General features: G+C 37.0%; 1 long non-coding RNA gene across 1 annotated transcript in view; it reads left to right on the top strand.

Moving 5' to 3' along the window:
* Window positions 1-16,577, top strand: part of LOC122813315 — a 236,008-nt gene extending 219,431 nt beyond the window's left edge. Inside the window, exon 6 of the long non-coding RNA XR_006366661.1 lies at window positions 15,864-16,577. This is a non-coding gene — a long non-coding RNA (uncharacterized LOC122813315). The remainder of the gene's footprint in view (window positions 1-15,863) is intronic.
* The last annotated feature ends 2,661 nt before the right edge of the window (window positions 16,578-19,238 follow it).

The following is a 19,238-nucleotide window of genomic DNA, read 5'->3' as shown; positions in this document are numbered from 1 at the left end:
TACCTCAAAAGTTGGATATGCACATAGATTCAGAGTCCAAAGAAATGGAAATTTCCCTAGAACAAATAGTAAACCAGCCAACTAGAGGGCAGAACATTCTAGACCTAGTCCTGGCAAACATGGTCCCAAATTCAACACTCCTTTACTATCCCATTCCTCATTAAATATGACTACAAATTTGTCATGTATTCCTTTAAAGTCTCAACCCCCTCCAGAGGAAACACATTTGAATTTAAACATTTCAGACATACAAACATATTCAAATTTCATGATGAATTATCTACATTTACTTGTGTATCAATAGTCCCAATGCAACCTCAGCTAGTGCTTTATGCAACAGAGTTTTATTCCCTCATAATTTAGGATTTTGATACAGCTGCTCCACTAAAACCAAATATAGTGCGAAATGTTACAATAAACCATCCTGGTTGTCCAGGAGAATAAATACACTCTATAATTACTTCTAAAGTTCTACAATGAATCCATATCATCCCATATCAAACATTTGTGTTAAAAAGATTTGTAACAAACCAAGAGCTACCATCAGAAGACTGAAAAAACATAGACTTAAACTAGCATTGAAAGCAAAGGACAACTATAAATCCTTTGCTTTGCTACATAGGGAAATTAAAAAATAACACCCATCTATGTACTGAGCGATCCAAAATTGCACCACTCATTCTGACATGAAAAACATAGCCACTAAACTGGCAGGTAGATTCAGTGCTAACTTCATCCTAAAAACAGCATCAAAACTCCACAAATCATTAACTGTATAATACCTCCTAAGATCATAAAGGAACACATCCCAACTGTGCTCTTTAAAACTAAAAATACTACTTCTGTGGGGACAGATATTTTAAATGGATGCCTAATAAATAGCAACAAACATGCATTGGTAGAACCCCTCATAATCTTGTTTATCCTAAGCTTACCCACAGGGGTAATTAGAGAAGCATGAAGAATTGTTGTTGTGATGCCTCTCTAACAAGGGTGGTCCTACCACAGACCCCAGGAACTATAGACTATTAGCCAGACTAGTCAAATCTGCAAAGCAGTGGGATGCATCATTTCTGCTTTCAGAAACAATGATATCAAAAATGTCATCTAGCATGACCCTCAATAATTTGGTTATGTCATAGGTCAATTATGTCTACTAAATTTAGTAAACTCCTTTGAGAAGGTCACAGATGCTAGATAGTGTTTATTCTGTCTTTATTGCCAGTTTGGATCTGGTCAAGGCATTGGACATTGTTATCCATGTTATTACTGTAAATAAGCTAATGCCCCAGAGGCTGACCCTTACTTGGGAAGATGGATAGCAAACTGGCTGAAAGACAGAAGAGACATTGTTAAGGTGGTACATATCTCCTCAGAAAGTAAACGTGTGACCAGTGGTATATCTCAGGGCTCAGAGCTGTGACTCTTACAACCCAGACCTATGGCTAACTAAGTTTGCTGATAACTGCAAGTTTGGTGTTGCTGTCAAAGAACCCTCTGACACCAGTTCATGACAGCAAGAGCTGCCTGCGCCAACCACTGGTGTGCAGAAAATGGTTTAAAGTTACATGCAAAAAAGTACAGTATTATAACATTTAGAAAATTATTTTATCCCTCAATGTACAGTATAAGCAATATCCAACTCCAAGCTAACAAGGAAGTCAATGATCTTGGTACTTCAGTCAATAATGCCCTGTCTATTGACCCCCATGTAGCATAAATCATCAGAAAATCTTTCTATTTAGCACAGCTAATATCTAAGTGCATATCATCCAGATCACAATAAGCTATAATTCCTATGTGCACAGCGCTTGTTAGGTTAGTTATAGAGTACTATGCTGTCTTTGGCTTCTACAGATCAAGACACACCAGGCAACTTGAACAACTCTAGGCATTCTTAAAGAAAATTGCTGGCCTAAAGACCTTGAGCAACCAGAAGAGACTTGAAGTCTTATAGTTATGCACAATCTCTTACAGACTATTACATGTGTTATCGATGCCTGGCTTTCCTTGCCATTAAGACCCAACCCTCTTTCAATTCTTGCATTGAACAGCTCCTGAAATCCCAGAACTAAGGACTTAAATCTCTATCAGAATATACAGCTGTTCCTCCAACTAGTTTTGTTTATTACTCAATGTTTACCCCATCTCTGAAATCAATTAAGCCTACATGTCAAGAAAAGCAACACCCTTGCATCCTTTGAATCCAGCACTGGTGGTTGTATGTGGATCTGCACTTTTTTCCCTGGACAAACCTTCTTTGCCCTTCTAGAAATGGAGAATACAACATGATGGTGGGAATTGACAAGGCACAAATGGACTCTGGATTCTCTTGCCTAGTAAATTCGATCATCCTATGAATGTGTGATGAAATTGTAGCTAGATTTAGTTGGCCTGGTATAATAAAATATACTGAGAAAGTCTGAGTAATTTGCCCAGAATGTCAAAAGATGATACCATATCCTGGGTTCAGAAGTCCACTAATACCTACAGTTGATGTCCCATTTGAGCAGATTGTCAGAGATCTTGTAGATCCATTTTTAAAATATAATAATGGCTACCAATACATTCTAGTGATTACTGATTATGCCGACTATGCCTCTAAGTTTCCTGAAACACTAGCCCTGTAAAAATCCAGTATAAAGTCAGTAGCCAAAGAGCTAATGATACTTTTCTCTGAGGGAGGGTGGGATTCACACACAAAAAAATATGTTATTCATAAATAATAAATAATAAATCTCATTTATTCTTCAACTTCTACATCAGTCCCTCCACAGAATGGTATCCCTCAAAGATCTATTTTGGCACCTCTCCTGGTTTCTATCTACATTAACAATCTTTCTTTTGACTTACCCCAACTTCCTCTCTTGCTTTAAGCTGAAGACACGGTCCTATTCCACTCCAGCCATTCTGTCTCTCCTCTTGAACTTGGACGTTTGACTGATTTGTATGCCCTTATTCAATGGGTCAATGATAAATAATTACTAATAAACTTCTCTAAAACAAAAATGATGTTTTTTGGCACTAGGCAAAAGCTAACTTCTATCTCCAGGCCTCTAAAAATTCTTGATCATCTTAATAACACTATTTAAAATATCGCTTCATTCAAATACCCAAGGGTTTGGTTGGACCCCTTCCTATGTTTCCAGCTCCACCTGGACTACACAACACAATACAACACAAAAAAATCAACTCTCTCCTATTCTGGGCTAATAGATATATTCCTTTTTCTATCCAGACCCTGTAGAAATACCATTGGTAAAGGTATATTACTTGCTCAGCTAGAATATCGTCTCCTGCTATTTGCTGCAGCTTCTAAAAGAAATATAGCCACCATTTTGTCCATTTCAAATGTAATTTGTGGATTCATCACTCCCCACCCCCTCCAAGAAATGACCACCACTTCAAAACCATTGAAAAAGCTAACCGACTACCTGTGAAACAACTTGCTGACTTTCTACTAGCCTCTCAACTATTTAAACTTATCAAGAATGACACCTTCCCTCCACTAGTTTCTAGACTCTTCAGAGATGGACAAACATATGACCTTAGACATCTTAACCACTCATGTCCTCTCCTCCAAACCCTCCAGACTAAAGCTTCACTGTACAGACCATGCTTTCTTAGTCCTTGGTCCCAAACCTGTGGTAATCTTTACATTCTTTTCTTAAAGATCATTACTCTTACCCCATTTTCCATTCACAAATAAAAGCACATTTTAAGACTATGAAAATCTAACTACTATCTCTCTTTCCCTGGTTATATAACTTAACCTCTTCATTCCCTTCTTCTATCTACATAACCTTGCTCTAACTCTATTTTTGATTGTAATTCTTTTAGCAGGCCAACTCTGACGCCACTCTATATTTAATGCATGCATGCAGTTTGTTTTTTCAGTCACTCTGTATATAATGAAATGTATCAGTTACTTTTATACCCTCAAGTCTACTATGATGATCACTTTGTAGATAATATATGTTTAGATTGCATTTTGTCATTCTCTCTGTATAAAATTTCCTGCATCTATTGTGTTTTCCCCCGGCTTAGATTGAAGTAGGTTCATTGGGATCAGTGCTCTACCTCGGTTAACAAATTCAAAATCAAATCAAATAAAATAAAACAATGTCCAAGATGTAATGCACCAGTGTTGCTAGTGTTTTAAAGTAAAACAGTTAAAACATTCAGCGTATTACCCTCAAACTGATAGGTTAGTGGAAAGCTTAATAACACTGATGTAAATGCTAACAAAGGTCATAGAATAAGGTATATGAATTATTAGTTATGCACTTCAGCTCTTTTTTGTTACAAGAGAAGCTTCAACAGGATTTACCCCATTTGAGTTACTATATGATAAATATTTTTAAAGTTTGCTTTACGCAGCGAAGGAAACTTGGGGGGAGGGAGTTTTAAAAATCTGATAGGGAACTACTGTCTGCTTTGGCCAGAGGTCTCACAGATACTATTAATGCATGCTATTAATAATTCTTGTAGGTCTTATTCTATCCAGTTGGAATTTACAAATTTAAGAGCATTTGCAGGCTATTGTTTTGTAGATTTGTAACTGGCATTTTCGTTTAACACAAGAGATGTCATCAATTCATTGGGTTTATTGGTTCATAGATAAGTAGTAGGCAATTGGTCTGCAAATGCTTTCAAGCCTAGCCACAAAAAAAAAAAAAAAAAAAAACCACTATTCAAAATTTCCTTCTGTTCTTAAGGAGGGCAAGACAAGATAGAGAATTTGAGGCTGCCCATCCAGTTATCTTGAAAGTGTTAAGGGTGCTACTCTACTTGAGAAGTAGTGGAAGTTTGTTAAAATAGGTGAGGGATGCATTAGGATATGAATATATCATGCCAATGTGTCTTATATAGCTGCTAATGAAGATTTAGTTCCTTTAACTAAATATCTGATGTACCATTAGTTCTGTGAAGGAATAGGAGATTAAATAGGGTTGGATCTTTCATGGTACAAAAGACTAAACAGATCTCCACAGAGGAATCTGTAAAAGACTGAGTACAAAGAAATGGCTGCCAGTCTATCTTGATAACTAAGATTTTTGAGGTCACTGATCTTTTTAGTTATGAATCTCTATGGTCTCCCAAGTTGTGATATTTTTAGATAAATATATGCCAAAAGATGCATTATATTTAATAATGGGTCTGATAAGGTATGCACAAAGGGGAATTAAGACTTCTTTGGATCTAGTGGAGAAGCCTTTGGAAATTAGATGGGCCAGAGAAAAGGCTTTCTGAACTACTGTGGAGACATGATGGTCAAATGATAAGGAATTATCAACAACAGTATCTATATCACTTACAACAGTGTCTGATTGGAATGATGTATCTCCTATATGGTAAGTGTAACTGGGTTTGTTTACCAAAACGATCTATGCTACATTTCCTTACATCTAATTTGAGACCATTGTCCTTGCACCAATTGCTAACATGGTCTCAGCCATGTTGGAACGATAAAAATTCAGCTGAAGACTGAATAACAATACCCAGTTTACAGTCATCTGCAAACTTAGTTTATCATAGGTCAGATGTACTGGCCTAAAGTCTGAGAAATATATGCCAAATAGGAGAGAGCCCAAAAGAAAGCCCTGTGGGTCACCACTGGTTAACTGTTTTGCTTTCAGAAGTGGCACCTGTGACTCTAGCCACATGAGCTCTGTCAGGCAACCAGTTAGCTATCCATCCCACAATATAAGGGCTTATATTCAGGTTTACAAATTTATCAGTAATGCTTGGATGGGGAATACTGCCAAAGGCCTTGGCCAGATGTAGATATGCTGTATGTACTGCATAACCGCTATACTCTGCTTCAGTTACACTTCCAAATAAATTAACAAGATTAAAGAGACAGGACCTTCCTTTGCCAAACTGATGAGGATCCAGGCTTAAGGGATTTTCAATGTCCAGATTAATGAAGTCTGAAATAATACACTCCATAGCTTTACATATGATGCTAATGTAACTAATGTGACTACAGTTACCATGGTCCATGGATGGGCCACCTTTGTGTAATGGCATTACAGTAGCTGTTTTCCAGGCTTCAAGAATTTAACCACTGGAGAGGCTTAGATTAAAGAGTTTAATTAGGGGTTCAGAAAGGTTATATTTGACACTCATTAATAAGGCAAACTGGTATGGTTTCAGGGCCCATGCATGACGTATTCTTAGGTTTTGAAAGGGCTGAGAGAACTTGTTCCATAGTAATTAAAAGGGGTGACTAGGACTGTGGAACCAGTGGGATAGCTATAACTGTGGGGGGGGGGGGATAAAATTTGCACTAAATTTGTTAGCTAGGATAGTAGCTATTTACTTTGGGTCAGAGAGTATAGTATCATTGTAGACTAGCTCCAAACACTTTTGTTAGTTATTAACTTTGTGACATAGCCCATGGCTACAAGACAAAGATCTGTCCACCAAAAAAAAGAGCAAAAAAAAAAAAAAAACAGAACAAGGATGCATGTGGTTTAAAAAAGATGCCACCTGACCACATGGTCCCCTCTAACATTTAGCTTTTAACTCTGAGCACCCACTTAGTCTACTGACATCTTTATTTGACACCTTTAATAAGAGTAGTTATGGCTAAAAGTCCTGTTAAAGAGGACTAACTATTAATTTGGTGTGTGCCAAAAATTCTAAATCTTCAATTCTAAGTAAGAGGTTAGAGCTCTGTAAAAGCAGTGTAAAGTAATCAATCTGATTATCAGCTAAAATGTTGTTTAAAACTGAGCTCCTGTAGTACCACAGGATAAAGGAATTAAGCCAATTATAAGCTAACATACTTTCTTTAAAATGTTTTTTATTTAAAAATCCACCTCTTTTAGTGCACCCCTACCCCAAAAAACAGATTGGTAAATAACAGTATTCCTACTTTTATAATGACTTTTAAAAATGTGTTACAAAATGAGTAGGTGGAGTGTACACACTCCATAAAATTGGGTGTAATAAGGACTATGACTGTAGTTTAAATGTGATTGTAAATTGTACACACTCTTAAATGTGAGGTGTTAAAAGTGATAAATGCACAGCTCACAACCTCTTGGCACAAACAAATCTGAACAAAGCCAAAGATAAATGGGGGTCAAAGCCCCCAAAATAGGGACAAATTTTAAATACTGCTCATATAAACTTAAAACATTTCTACAATAAAAGTTCATGCATTTTCTGAAGAATATGAAGTCTGAAACTCAAATGCCTGTCATTATTTAGTGAATTCAGTTCTCATTGATTTGCCACAAAAATCCAAAAAACTATAAATTTTATGAGGGTCAGACCAAAAATGAGTCAAAAATCTGGACATGCCATGAAAATCTGAATAGTTGACAGGCATGGCTAAATGTATACACTTACGCTTAGCATTGATTAATGAGCCAAATATGATGGTTTCTCATGACTGACTAAGTCTGATGTTCAAATTCAGTTAACATTTTTTTTTAAAGATTTAACAGCTCAATGACAGGCATTTGACTTTCAACAAAGAATTAAAAATCTTAAAAGAGCTACTAAGGGAGGGAGTCCTGACTTATTTTAACTTATTAAGTGTCGCTTGTCTGGTCAGGATAAAACAGATGAACATTTGTAGGTTCAGTTCAAGCAGCTTTATTACACACCCACACATCAGAAATGAGGCTTTGTAACTTAAACTTAAATAAACTTATAAAAAGACTGCCTAACACACTCATACATGTTAACACTCTAGCTGTTCTCTCAAAATGACATTGCTGCCTGTTCATGCTCTATATTTATATACACGTGCTACAGCTGGAAATGCTTCTTAAAGGTGCATACACACACTCTGATCTGCATCCTCCCTCGTTGAGATATAGTCCTTATATGAAATGACAGTATTCAGTGTCATGCAGTTTGCAGAAATGATCTTCTGACATGCAGTTATACAGAACTAGTTATTTGACATGCAATCTTACAAATTTAGATATATAAAACAATTATGTCCAAGTTGCTGGGTATTTTACACTCTGGAAATACGACCTGAACATGTAACATCAAAACAGAATTGTATGTAGCAATGTGGACTGTCTTCAAGGAATGTTCAACTTTAGGGGCATCTAGGACAACATCAGGAATGGGAATGGATACTGCAATATGTTCCTCGGTACGAACATTCTCTGGGTTGTTCTGAGATCTAGAGTCTGTATCACAGGTACAATGCTGCAATATCATTTATGATACAGGAAGAAGATTTCTACGGCTTCTCCTGTACTCTATACCCTCAGATTCCACTAAGTAGGATCTTGGTTCGGTGCGTATACCTCTCACTTGACAAATTCAATCAAAGCCTTTTGCCATTTGCATCTTTACTGTCTCTCCTTCTTTTAACAGATGAAGAAATCTGCTCATTTTGTCATAGCTGGACTTCTGAGAAGAACACTTTTAAAAAAGTTGGGCTTTGACTGCTCTGTTTTTTTCAGCATTACGCACAAACAAACTAGAACTGATAGGCAAGGTTGTTCTGGTTTGCCTAGATAGAAATCTGTGAGCAGGCAAGCCAAGTTGGTTGTCATGGGGTATATTTCTGAGATTGAGTAAATTCAAGAAGATATCAGTATTGCCACGCTTTGACCTTTCCAGTAATTGCTTTGCAGTCTGTACTGTACATTCAGCAAGGCCGTTTGATTGAGGATATTCAGGACTGCTAGTAGCATGGTAAAGTTTCACTCTTTAGCAAATTTCTGAAACAACTGACTGGTAAACTGGGAACTGTTCTCAGAAATAACTTTCTGTGGACTACCATGGACTGAGAAATGATATTTTATCTTAGTAATAACAGCACTGTACATTAGCATAGGTAGCAAATCAGTCTCAAACCAGTTTGAATAAGAGTCTACCAACACTAAGTAATGCTGACTATTCCACTCAAATATGTCAGTTGGTAATGTTGACTAAGGTAGTTCAGGAACTTGACTTTGCTGAACTAGCTCTTTTTGCAAATGCGGCTCAGTACTTTTGCACACTGAAGAAAAATAAAGCACTTTATCAAAGTCTAATGCTAGAAAAGGGAAAAACACTGGTCCTATCGCTCTTCTTTTGGTAGAATCGGAACCTGGGTGGCCATAATCCAAAATCTGACTATATTCACATTGTAAGGAAGCAGGAACACAATCTTTTGGACCTTTGAAAATTATCAGACTGTCATCTCTGTATGAAAAGTAAGGTTGCACTTCTGGAGGTACACAGGATTGTTTTGATGGCTTGGACATTGTCTGGAGCTGGCATTTCAAGAATGGCTGCTTGCTTGGAAGTTAATGGTCATAAGCCTGTACTGGTAAATAAATGACCTACATAAGTGACTTCTGGTAGTCTGCATTTGCAGTTCAGAGGATTGAGCTTTAAATTCACCTCACTCTCCCTGTCCAGAACTTTCCTGAGGTTTCTGTCATGCTCTGCTTCACCCTTACCTGCAACTAGTAAATCATCGACTATTATTGCTCACAGATAACCTGAAAAAATTTGCTCTATTGCACACTGAAAGACTTCACTGGCAGAATTTATTCCAAAAGGCATCCTGAGGAATCTGTATCTACCAAATGGGGGTACTCAATGTAGTCATTAGTGAAGATTTGCAATCAGCCATCACTTGCCAAAATGAACTCTTTGCATCTAAGACAGAAAAAACAGTGGCATTTGGCATGAGGATTGCAATTTCCTTGACTGTATGCATAAGATGATGAGGTATTTTTAATGTCTTGTTCGAGTTTCTTGGGTCAATGCATATTCTGATTTCATCTGAATTTTTCTTATGAGCAGCTATCATAGAAGATACCCACTCATTTGCTTCTGTGACTGGACAAATCACACCTTGCTGCACCATGTTGTCTAACTGGACCTTGACGTTGTCCTGCATAGCTACTGGAACTCTTCTTGCTGGTCTGACCACTGAACTGACCTCTGGCTTGACTTTCATGAAGTACACAACTGGAAGTTTGCCTAACTTGTAATTGAACACATCAGCATATTCTGAGAAAATAGTATCACTGAAGCTAGATCTCGTACATGTGTTTACATGATGGACTTCTTTGGTAAAAGAAAGCAGTTTCATTCTTAAACTGTCTCTGAGACTTAATAATGACTGCACGGGTCTTAGGGCTACATAAAATTGCAAGCTGTAACAATTTCCAGTCGAACAACATGAAAGCACTACTGAGCCTTCGGTTTGAGTCTCTTCACCTCCATAAACAACAGTTCGCACAATTGGCCAAATTAAGTTGCTCACCAACCCTCACTTTAGCAAATGTTTTGGCTGACATTACATTATACTTTGAAACAGTGACTACTTTGAGCTCTGTGGGCTTACCATTGATCTGGCCAGTACAAAATACTTCATTTTTTGCCAATAAATCTACTGCATTAACCTTTTCACCAACCACTGATACACCATCCACATAGAAAGTAGGGTTGCAGCTTTTTACATAATCAACAGCTTTTTTGAGTAACCTTTCTTAATAACTGAATGAGGCTTGCTTGATGTACAAAACCTTTGGCAATGATTCCATTTTTCACACTTGTGGGATTGTTGACCAAATGCTATGCACTTTTCGCTTTTAGACTCATGGTTGGCTCCACAATTATGACAGTTAACAATAAGACTTGAATTGGGTTATGCTGACTCAATCTTATACTGTACCAAGCATGCTCCTTTCACTAAGCTAGTCTTGGAACATGCTAGAAAGCTCCGGGTTTTCCTTGACACACCTACAGGGGTTGCTGCTGCCATATGCTTAGGCCTGTTTCTGCTTGCCACGTGTTGCATGCTGTCTATCTTTTGCTCTAAAGGCTGCTGAAACCATGCTCTTATCACTTGCAAGCATACTTGTATGCCTTTCTGTGAGCTCAAGGATTTGACAAATCTCTGTGGCTTTCTCACTGCAGCACCATTAATACCACACATAAGCCTGTCCTTTATTAACTCATGTTTTAAGTCACCAAATCTGCACGCTTTAGCTTTGTTCCTCAAGTCAGTGATATAAGCTGTAAATGTTTCACCTGGCTTTTGGTCTGTTGTATAAAATAATTACCTCTCTAATGTAACATTTGTCTGGGGGTTGCACATTTCTCTAAATTTACATTTTAAGCACTCAGGTCTTCCCTTGATTCAGCCAGTACCACAATATGATGGTTTGCCCCTCTCCTGCATATACTTCTGGTGCATACACAAATGTAAACTCTCTTTCAATAGCTTCTGACACAGCTAAGTTAAGCAAAATGAATGCCCTTGTATGTGCAAAAAAGCTGCTTGTATGAAAATATCGTATTCCTGCTCAAATGCCCTCTAATTCTCTCCTATATTGTGATCAAACACAAGTGGACTTGGTCTGTGAAATGCCTCTGCCATATCAACACACAGTAGTGAAGGTGCTTGAAATCATGTACGGATATACACACATAAATATGTATGCCAGAACTTTATGCCAGTTCTTGTAATTATGCTCATTAGCACAACAAACTCTTTGAAATAACTGTACTTTGCCAAATAAGTCTCCATAGCACAAGAACACTCTAAAATCATTGTAGTTTGTGAACCCACTCATTATCAGTGTAAGAAATACTTCAAAATGACTGTACTTTGTAAATAAACTGTACACAGCAGAAAAAGGTCAGACCAAGAACACTTTGAGATGAATGGATTTTGCAAATAAACTGTACATAGCACAAGAACCTTTCAAAATGGCTGTACTTTGCGAAATAACTCTGCACAGTGTAAGAAACATTCTGAAACGGAGGCTTTCTGTGAGTAAATGCACACAGTACAAGAAACTGTTTGAAATGGCTGTACTTTGACTGCCCTTTGCAATATAACTGTACTTTGCACACAGCAAACACTTTGAAATAATTGCACCATACTAAAGCACACACTCTGCAAACACTTTGCACACTCTGAAATACTTTGAATAACTCTAGTTATGCTTTCAATAGCTTTGGTCAATGTGAAATAGTAGTTTGTGCCCAAACACGGTCTTTTACTAAAAACATGCAGTTGCTTTGCTCTTTAAGCTTAATTTGACATTTTATTGTACTCATTGTGAAGGCTGCTAGCCCAGACAGATAGAATTTTGTAGATAATTCTATGTCATTGTAAATATTAATATAATCCACAGGCTTGTTTTACAAATGTAAAGAGAACTATATGTTATGATTAAAATATATCTGTTGTACTCAGCTTCAAAAATGTAAGCACAGTGCAGACTGCTGGAAGAAAGCTGTTACATAAAGAATTTTACAACTGTGTTTGATCTCAAGTGCGTAGACAGGATGTCTGGGCTAGGAAATTATTTCTATTGTTTTAAGACATAGATAATTACTAGGTTTCACATGTAAAAGTGTCTTTTATTGCTGTGGTTTCCTGGCAGGTGCAGCTTACAAAGAAATGCAAATTTTGAGTTTCTATTAGCCTGGGAACTAAAGGAGAAGTGATAAAAATGATGTAATCTGTGATGAGTCAGCAGTACTGCACATTATCAATTTAAGACTTTCTGAGAGAGCATGATTAAGCATTTTTTATCGTGTCTTGGATCTATTAAGAACATCCACTCACCAGCACTTGCTTGCTCTGTATGTAAGTAGTATTTAGAACAGTGATTTCTCTTAGAGATAGATAGGAATATAACCAGATTAGTCTAGCTGTTTTCTATATTTATGTCAGACTATCCTACAATATTGTTTTAAAGTATTTCCTGTAATTTCTAAACTCTGTAATGTCATTGTGTAGAAATAATAAGTATTGTCTAGTGTTTTTATTATGCAGTGGTGCAGCGGTAGCATTGTTGCCTCACAGCAAGAGGTTCTCCCGTTCGATTCTCAGCTAATGTTCGGGGAGTGCCTTCTGTGTGGAGTCTGCATGTCCTCCCCGTGGGTCGAGTGGCATTCCGAAAGACATGCGTGAATGGGCGTGCCTTCGTTGAAGGTTGGGTGTCGAGCTGGCAACTCGGCACCGTGAAAATCTACTGCCAATCATTAGCGGACTGGAGTTGCGCTGTGGCGACCCCTAACCGGGAAAAGCCAAAAGACAACAACAACAACATTATTAAATATTTTTAAACCTTTTAACTGTGGCTATTTGTAGAGATAATTTAAGCTCTAGAGTACTTGCATGTATTTGGTGATACTGTACAAAGCCACTCCAATAGCCTTGCTGTTCATCACACTTACTAATTGGATAATAATATTGCACAGTAAAATTGGACACCCTTTGGTAAAGGCCTTTATTAGTAGTTGATAAATAGTGGTTGGTGGCAGCGATTTCTACCTTATAGTCTGGAGAGAAGAGGGCATAGCTGAAGAACCTGTGCCAGCCTTCCCCAGGAGTGTCTGTGTTTGTATGTAACTCATATCTCAAAGTGTGTGTGTGTGTGTGTGTGTGTGTGTGTGTGTGTGTGTGTGTGTGTGTGTGTGTGTGTGTGTGTGTCAGCTACTAGGGCAGGGGAACAAAGCACTGGTTGGACAGAGAGGTTGCTGGAGGTTTTGGCTTGACCACTCGGCTGAGATCTGTACCTTATAGCTGTGCCAGTGGGGAGTCTTTTTGGGGATCTGGAGAGAAAGGAAGAAACCAGCCCCAAACTAAGTGTGATCTCTGTGTGCTCTTAAGGGAAATTGTACTTTACTGTGTGTGTACTTGTTATCCTCCCAATGTGGATGCCCCTCATTGGTGCTAGTGGTGAGGATTGAGGTTCCTTGATTACTGAGCCAGTGCATGGGTTTGACATATTAATTGTTTGGCAGTGGTGGGATATCCACATCAAATATTAATTGTTTGATAGTGGTGAGTTAGCCACATCACATATTAATTGGATTGTAGTGTGTGGACATTGAATTCCTGTAGCTTGTGTACAGTGATCACTGAAGGTGTTTTTGTACTCTAAATCAGTCATGAAGTGAACATTCAGAGTTCAGATCACAATTGTTTTATTTCTTTTGTTAGCTTAATTTGTCAGGGAGAGCAGCAAGCATGTCAGCAGATGAGTATGGCAAGCTGATAAGAAGCCAGTTGACTGAGATGTGCCAGGTTAAAGGACTGGTGCATGGAAACCTGACTAAAGCAGACACGATTACAGCTTTGGTCACAGCTGCAGCAGAAAATACCACCCAGGAGGACGATCATACTGGCTGTGAAGATATACAACATTCAAGAGAATGGACAGCTCAACCTTTCTAAAGAGGACTTACAAATCCATCTGGAGCTAAAGAGACTTGAGTTGGAGGCCAGGCATTTTGAAATAGAAGCTGAAGAGAAGGGGAGTCAGAGGTAACATGAAAAGGAGATGCTGACTCTTTGCCAGAGTCATGGAGGTAATGGGGAAGGGAGTAACTGGACCCCAGAAACACACAAGATCAGTAACTTTCTTTCACAGTTTACAGAGGGGATACTTTTGATAGTTTCATTCATTAATGAAAAGAAAATTAATGGAAAGAAAGATTATATGGTATTTATTTATCTTTTAATATTCATCATTTATTGATTGTTTCATGCATACATATATTTTTTGTATCTTTTGCATTTTTATATTTTATACATTCTATATATGTTTAAAGATCTCGCTCATAATAGATGTATGAACATGATACTTGATGTATTTATAGAATAACTATGTTGGCTTTACTACAATGAATCTAATATATACTGAAATGGTATAGAGAGAAATACATAATATACTACAATGGGTTAATCTTGTTTAATTGATTAATTAACTGACTAGATAAATGTTTTAATTGGAATAGGTGGAGTATATATACTACTTGAATTTTAGCAGTTTGATGAAATCTGAAGAAGCGTGCCCTGGCAGCATATGAAAGTGCTTATTTTATGAACTTGGAATAAATTTTGTTTATGATATATTTCGTGGTGGTCCTTTCCTGTATTTTTCTTATACTTGGTTTCTTGTTTCTGGAGTTGGACCTTTGGAAGGCAGCGGAACCTTTATCTATAATATTCTAAAGTATAAAACTCTGAATCCTAAGGCCTTGAACAATGAGTTAAATTTTTTATGTGATTTTTTTATTCCATGAAGGTGGTGACACCGAGGTGCTAGAATAAGAATAAAGAAGTTATTTCACTTTTGCTTCCTTATTTGTATCTTTGTTGTTATATTTGTTGGAGAGAGAAGGTTTTTGTTGTGTTTTTTGTCGTGGTACCCTTTCTATGACATCGGATCCAAATTTGGATGTTCCTCACCCTTTTCGGGAGGAGTCCACCTTTGCTTTAGGAGCAGTTGGTGGGTTGGGGTCCTTGTTAGGATCCCAAAGGACAATGGAGCAATATTTGAATGGTATGCTAAATGCATCTGGTTCGGTGACTGAGGCTCGCCCAGTGAGTCAAGGTACGGGTCAACTTTTTGTTGTCTTTGTGAATGAAAGATCTAAATGAGTATCTGACCCATTTACATCAGTGGGTCAAACATTAAACGCAATTCCCATAGACAAAAGGGAGATGTGTGAAAAGTTCGAGAGATTATTAGAGAAAGAAACGAGAATGTATTTTAACATACTGGGGTTGCAGCATTATATAGACCTTAACATAATGCCTAGAGGTCTGAGTTTCATTAAAAACCCAAGTATGCCTTTTGACTTGAGTTGCCTAATAGAGAAACAGTTCAGAGAACGTTGGATCAATGCTTCCCATAAATGTGTAGTAGAGTGGCTGCATATTTTGTTGGAAAGAAACCAAGTGAGACATAAGAAATTGAAACAAGAATTATCTTCCTTGTCTCAAACAATTAGTTACTCCTTGGGCATAAAAAATGTTAATAGTTTTTTGGAAAATAATTAGCAAAAAGTTGTCCTCTTTGGAAGAAGATTTAATAGAATATAAAAAAAAACAAAATTATCTTTTGTTTCTTCAGAAGGAGTCAGTCATTATTATGGATCTGACGAGAATGAAGAATTTCCTGGTTTACCACAACCACAATGGCTGGAAGAATACCGCTTGTGAATTTTGGAGTGGAGGGGAGCAAAACCAGTATCGTCAATGGCAGAAAAGGGACAGAAACAATGCCAATAGTGTGAATGATGGCCAAAGAAGGGACTGTAAGTATGGACAACATAATGCACAGCATTATAATAAAAGTTTTAAACAATGATGCTGTAAAGGTATGTGCTGAACCAGATATGGTAGTTAATTTGTCAAACTGTGATTTATCACAGGAACAAATAACAGTTTTAAATCGAGGTCTTACATTTATTCCAACTGTGATTCCAAGGGCCCATGTAGTAAAACAAGAAATGTTTAGGTTTATACATAAGTTGTATCTTAAAGATTTCTTTTCTGTTAAAATGAATACTGTTAAGTTGAATGTTGATGAAACTAGTCACATTGATGAAAAGTCTGATGATATTTTTTTATTCATGCTGTGAAGAAATAGAGGAAATGTTTGTGTTTCATGAAAATGTGAATGCATATTGCAAAATTGATTTGTCCGATATTCCTGTGCTACATAAATTTATTCCTCCTTTTGACAATGAATGTATAGCACATTTTAGTTCTATTATTGGATTTGGGGGAGAGAATATTTGTGAAAATGTTCTAAAAAATAAAAGTAATGTAAGTTATAACTTGACATTTAAAGAGTGGCAGTCTTTAAAAGAACTGCAAAATAGAAAAGAATTGGTAATAAAACCAGCCGATAAGGGAAACAAAATAGTAGTTATGAATGTAATACAATATTACAGAATGTGTATGGACCATTTGGAAAATAGAGATGTTTATGAGAAATGTGAAAGGAAGGTCTATGAACAGGCTTTAATTGATTACGAAAAAGTATTAGAAAAAGCTGTAAGATTGGGTTATTTTACCGAAAAAAGATGTAAGAGGCAAATTGTTTAACAGGAATAGTGAAATGGCAGTTTTTTCGGCCTACCAAAAATACACAAAAGTTTGGTGAATCCTCCTGGCAGGCCCATAATTTCAGCCTGTAAATATTTTCTGCATAACATTGGTTTGGTGTTGCACAAGGTTTTATTACCTTATGTTCAGAAATCATCTGTATACATACAAGATAGTTTTGATTTTTTTAAAGAAAATTTCTCCAATAGTATGGAATAAGAACAAATATTGGATAGTACTTGATGTGAGAAGCTTATGTACATCAGTTAAACATGTGTATGGATTGGAAGCCATCCTATATTTTTGGGGGAATAATCCTTTTTCAGATTTTATTATTGAGTTGTTAGATTTTTGTTTGAAAAATAATTATTTTTATTATGATAATCAAATGTATAGACAAAGGCAAGGAACAGCCATGTGGCTCCTTTAGCCCCCATGTATGTCAATCTTTTCATGTCATTTTTTGAGATTACTTTTTTATTTAAATTAAGTTTTATGAAGAAATATGTTGATTTTTATTTCAGATACATAGATGATTTAATATTTGTTTGTGAAGGTGATTGGAATGAGTTGGACAGTTTTATGATTGACCTGCATAACATCCGGTCTGTCATTTGATGGTTTGCAATGAGGTACAAAAGTTGTATATTTAGATATTGTTTTAGAGAGGAAAGAGAATGGAAGTATTCCAACTGGTGTGCATAGGAAATTTCTAGATGGTAGTCAGTATCTCCATGCCACCAGTTGTCATCCCCTCCCCCATGTGATTAAGACACTTCCCTATGGGGAGTTATTATGATTGTCAAAGTTCTGTAGTGATAAGAATAATTTGTTACAGGAAATAGAAAAAAATGGTTAATTTGTTTTTGGGGAGAGGATATGACCCAATGATTATACAGGAGGCACAAACCAGAATAGTAAATGGGTTAAGGGAGGATAGAGGTATGAAGGAAAGAAGCACAGGATATCTGAGACATGTAGAATACACTCAATATAAAATAAACCCAGTATATTTTGTGTCTGTTTATAATATTAAAAGTAAAGATGTTGTAGAATTAATTAACTATTACTGGGAATATTTAATACAAGACACATTTTTAGCAGCTATTTTACAGAAACAACCCCTTTTTTCATATACTAGAGTTAAAAGTATAAAGAACATGTTGGTACATGGAGCTTTTAGTATGCCAACAATGGAAATATGAAGACCCCTGTTAGTTATGGGAACTTCGAGATGTGGTAAATGTAGTGTGTGTACACACATTATTAATACAGTTAGAGGTATTAATAATGTTAAATTTGAACCCAGGGGTGTATTTTCCTGTGAAAGTAAAAGGGTAATATATGCTTTATGTTGCCCATGTAATCTATACTATGTTGGGGAAATAAAAAGAATGTCTTCTGTTAAATTCATCGAACACATAAGAGATGTAAGGAATCAAAGGGAAGATAAAATAGTTTCTTCACATTTTAAAATAAAGCATAATAGTGATGTTAGATTGTTACAAGGTACTATCTTGGAACAAGTTAATTGTATTGAAGAAAATGAGGATATATTAAGACAGAAATTGTTATCTAAGGAAAGTGTATATATTTTAAAGTATAAAACTCTGGTTCCTAAGGGCTTGAACAATGAGTTAAATTGGAAGTGTTAGCTTTAAATTTATAGGTTCATAGGTAAGTACTAGGCTATCTGCCCATGGGCATTTATAAGCCTAACCACAGAGTGATGGCTTTCGCCTCCCCCATTAGATTAGTAACCTGGGCCTCTGTCAATAGGTCTCCTGAAGTGATTCCAGGGTAGAACTTTCGATTACCCATCCACTCATCAAGATTTCTCTTGAAGAGGGTCAGAGAGGAGCTCTGTCGAATATGGATTGGGATTCTATTCCAGAGTGAGGGGAGTCGCTGGGACAGGAATCTATCCCTCCAGCATGTCATGTTTATTGTTGTACATAGGTTCAAGTCGCTAGAACGAGTGATTCTGAGGGATCTCGTTTTTTTGAGGTGAAGCATGTCCATTAGTTCAGGGTTTGACATGGTCCTATAGGTCAGGCATAGGTCACCTCTGAGCAGATGGTAAGCGACTGAGAAGAGATGGAGCTTTTTTAGTCATGCTTCATAGGGTAATTGTTTAAGGCCCTTAATCCTCTTGGTGAGGTACTTCTGTGGTCCTTTTAGTTGTTGCAGGTGTCTAGTGAGGTACATCCCATATGGGACATTGTACTCTATTATGGGCCTAATGAGTGAGGAGTAAAGGGGCACAATCACATCCTTGGATCTGGATGAGAAACCCTTTGTGATCAGGTGTGCCACATAGAAGGATTTCCTGACAGTTTTGGCTGTGTGGTTATCAAAGGACAGCATGCTATCTACTTGGGTACCCAGGTCCCCA

The sequence above is a fragment of the Protopterus annectens genome, chromosome 10.part0 (assembly GCF_019279795.1).
Source record: "Protopterus annectens isolate FY-2018-M chromosome 10.part0, PAN1.0, whole genome shotgun sequence".
Taxonomy (NCBI): Eukaryota; Metazoa; Chordata; order Ceratodontiformes; family Protopteridae; genus Protopterus; species Protopterus annectens.
The sequence above is the reverse complement of the archived record's forward strand: the minus strand, read 5'-3'. Positions and strand labels throughout refer to the sequence as shown.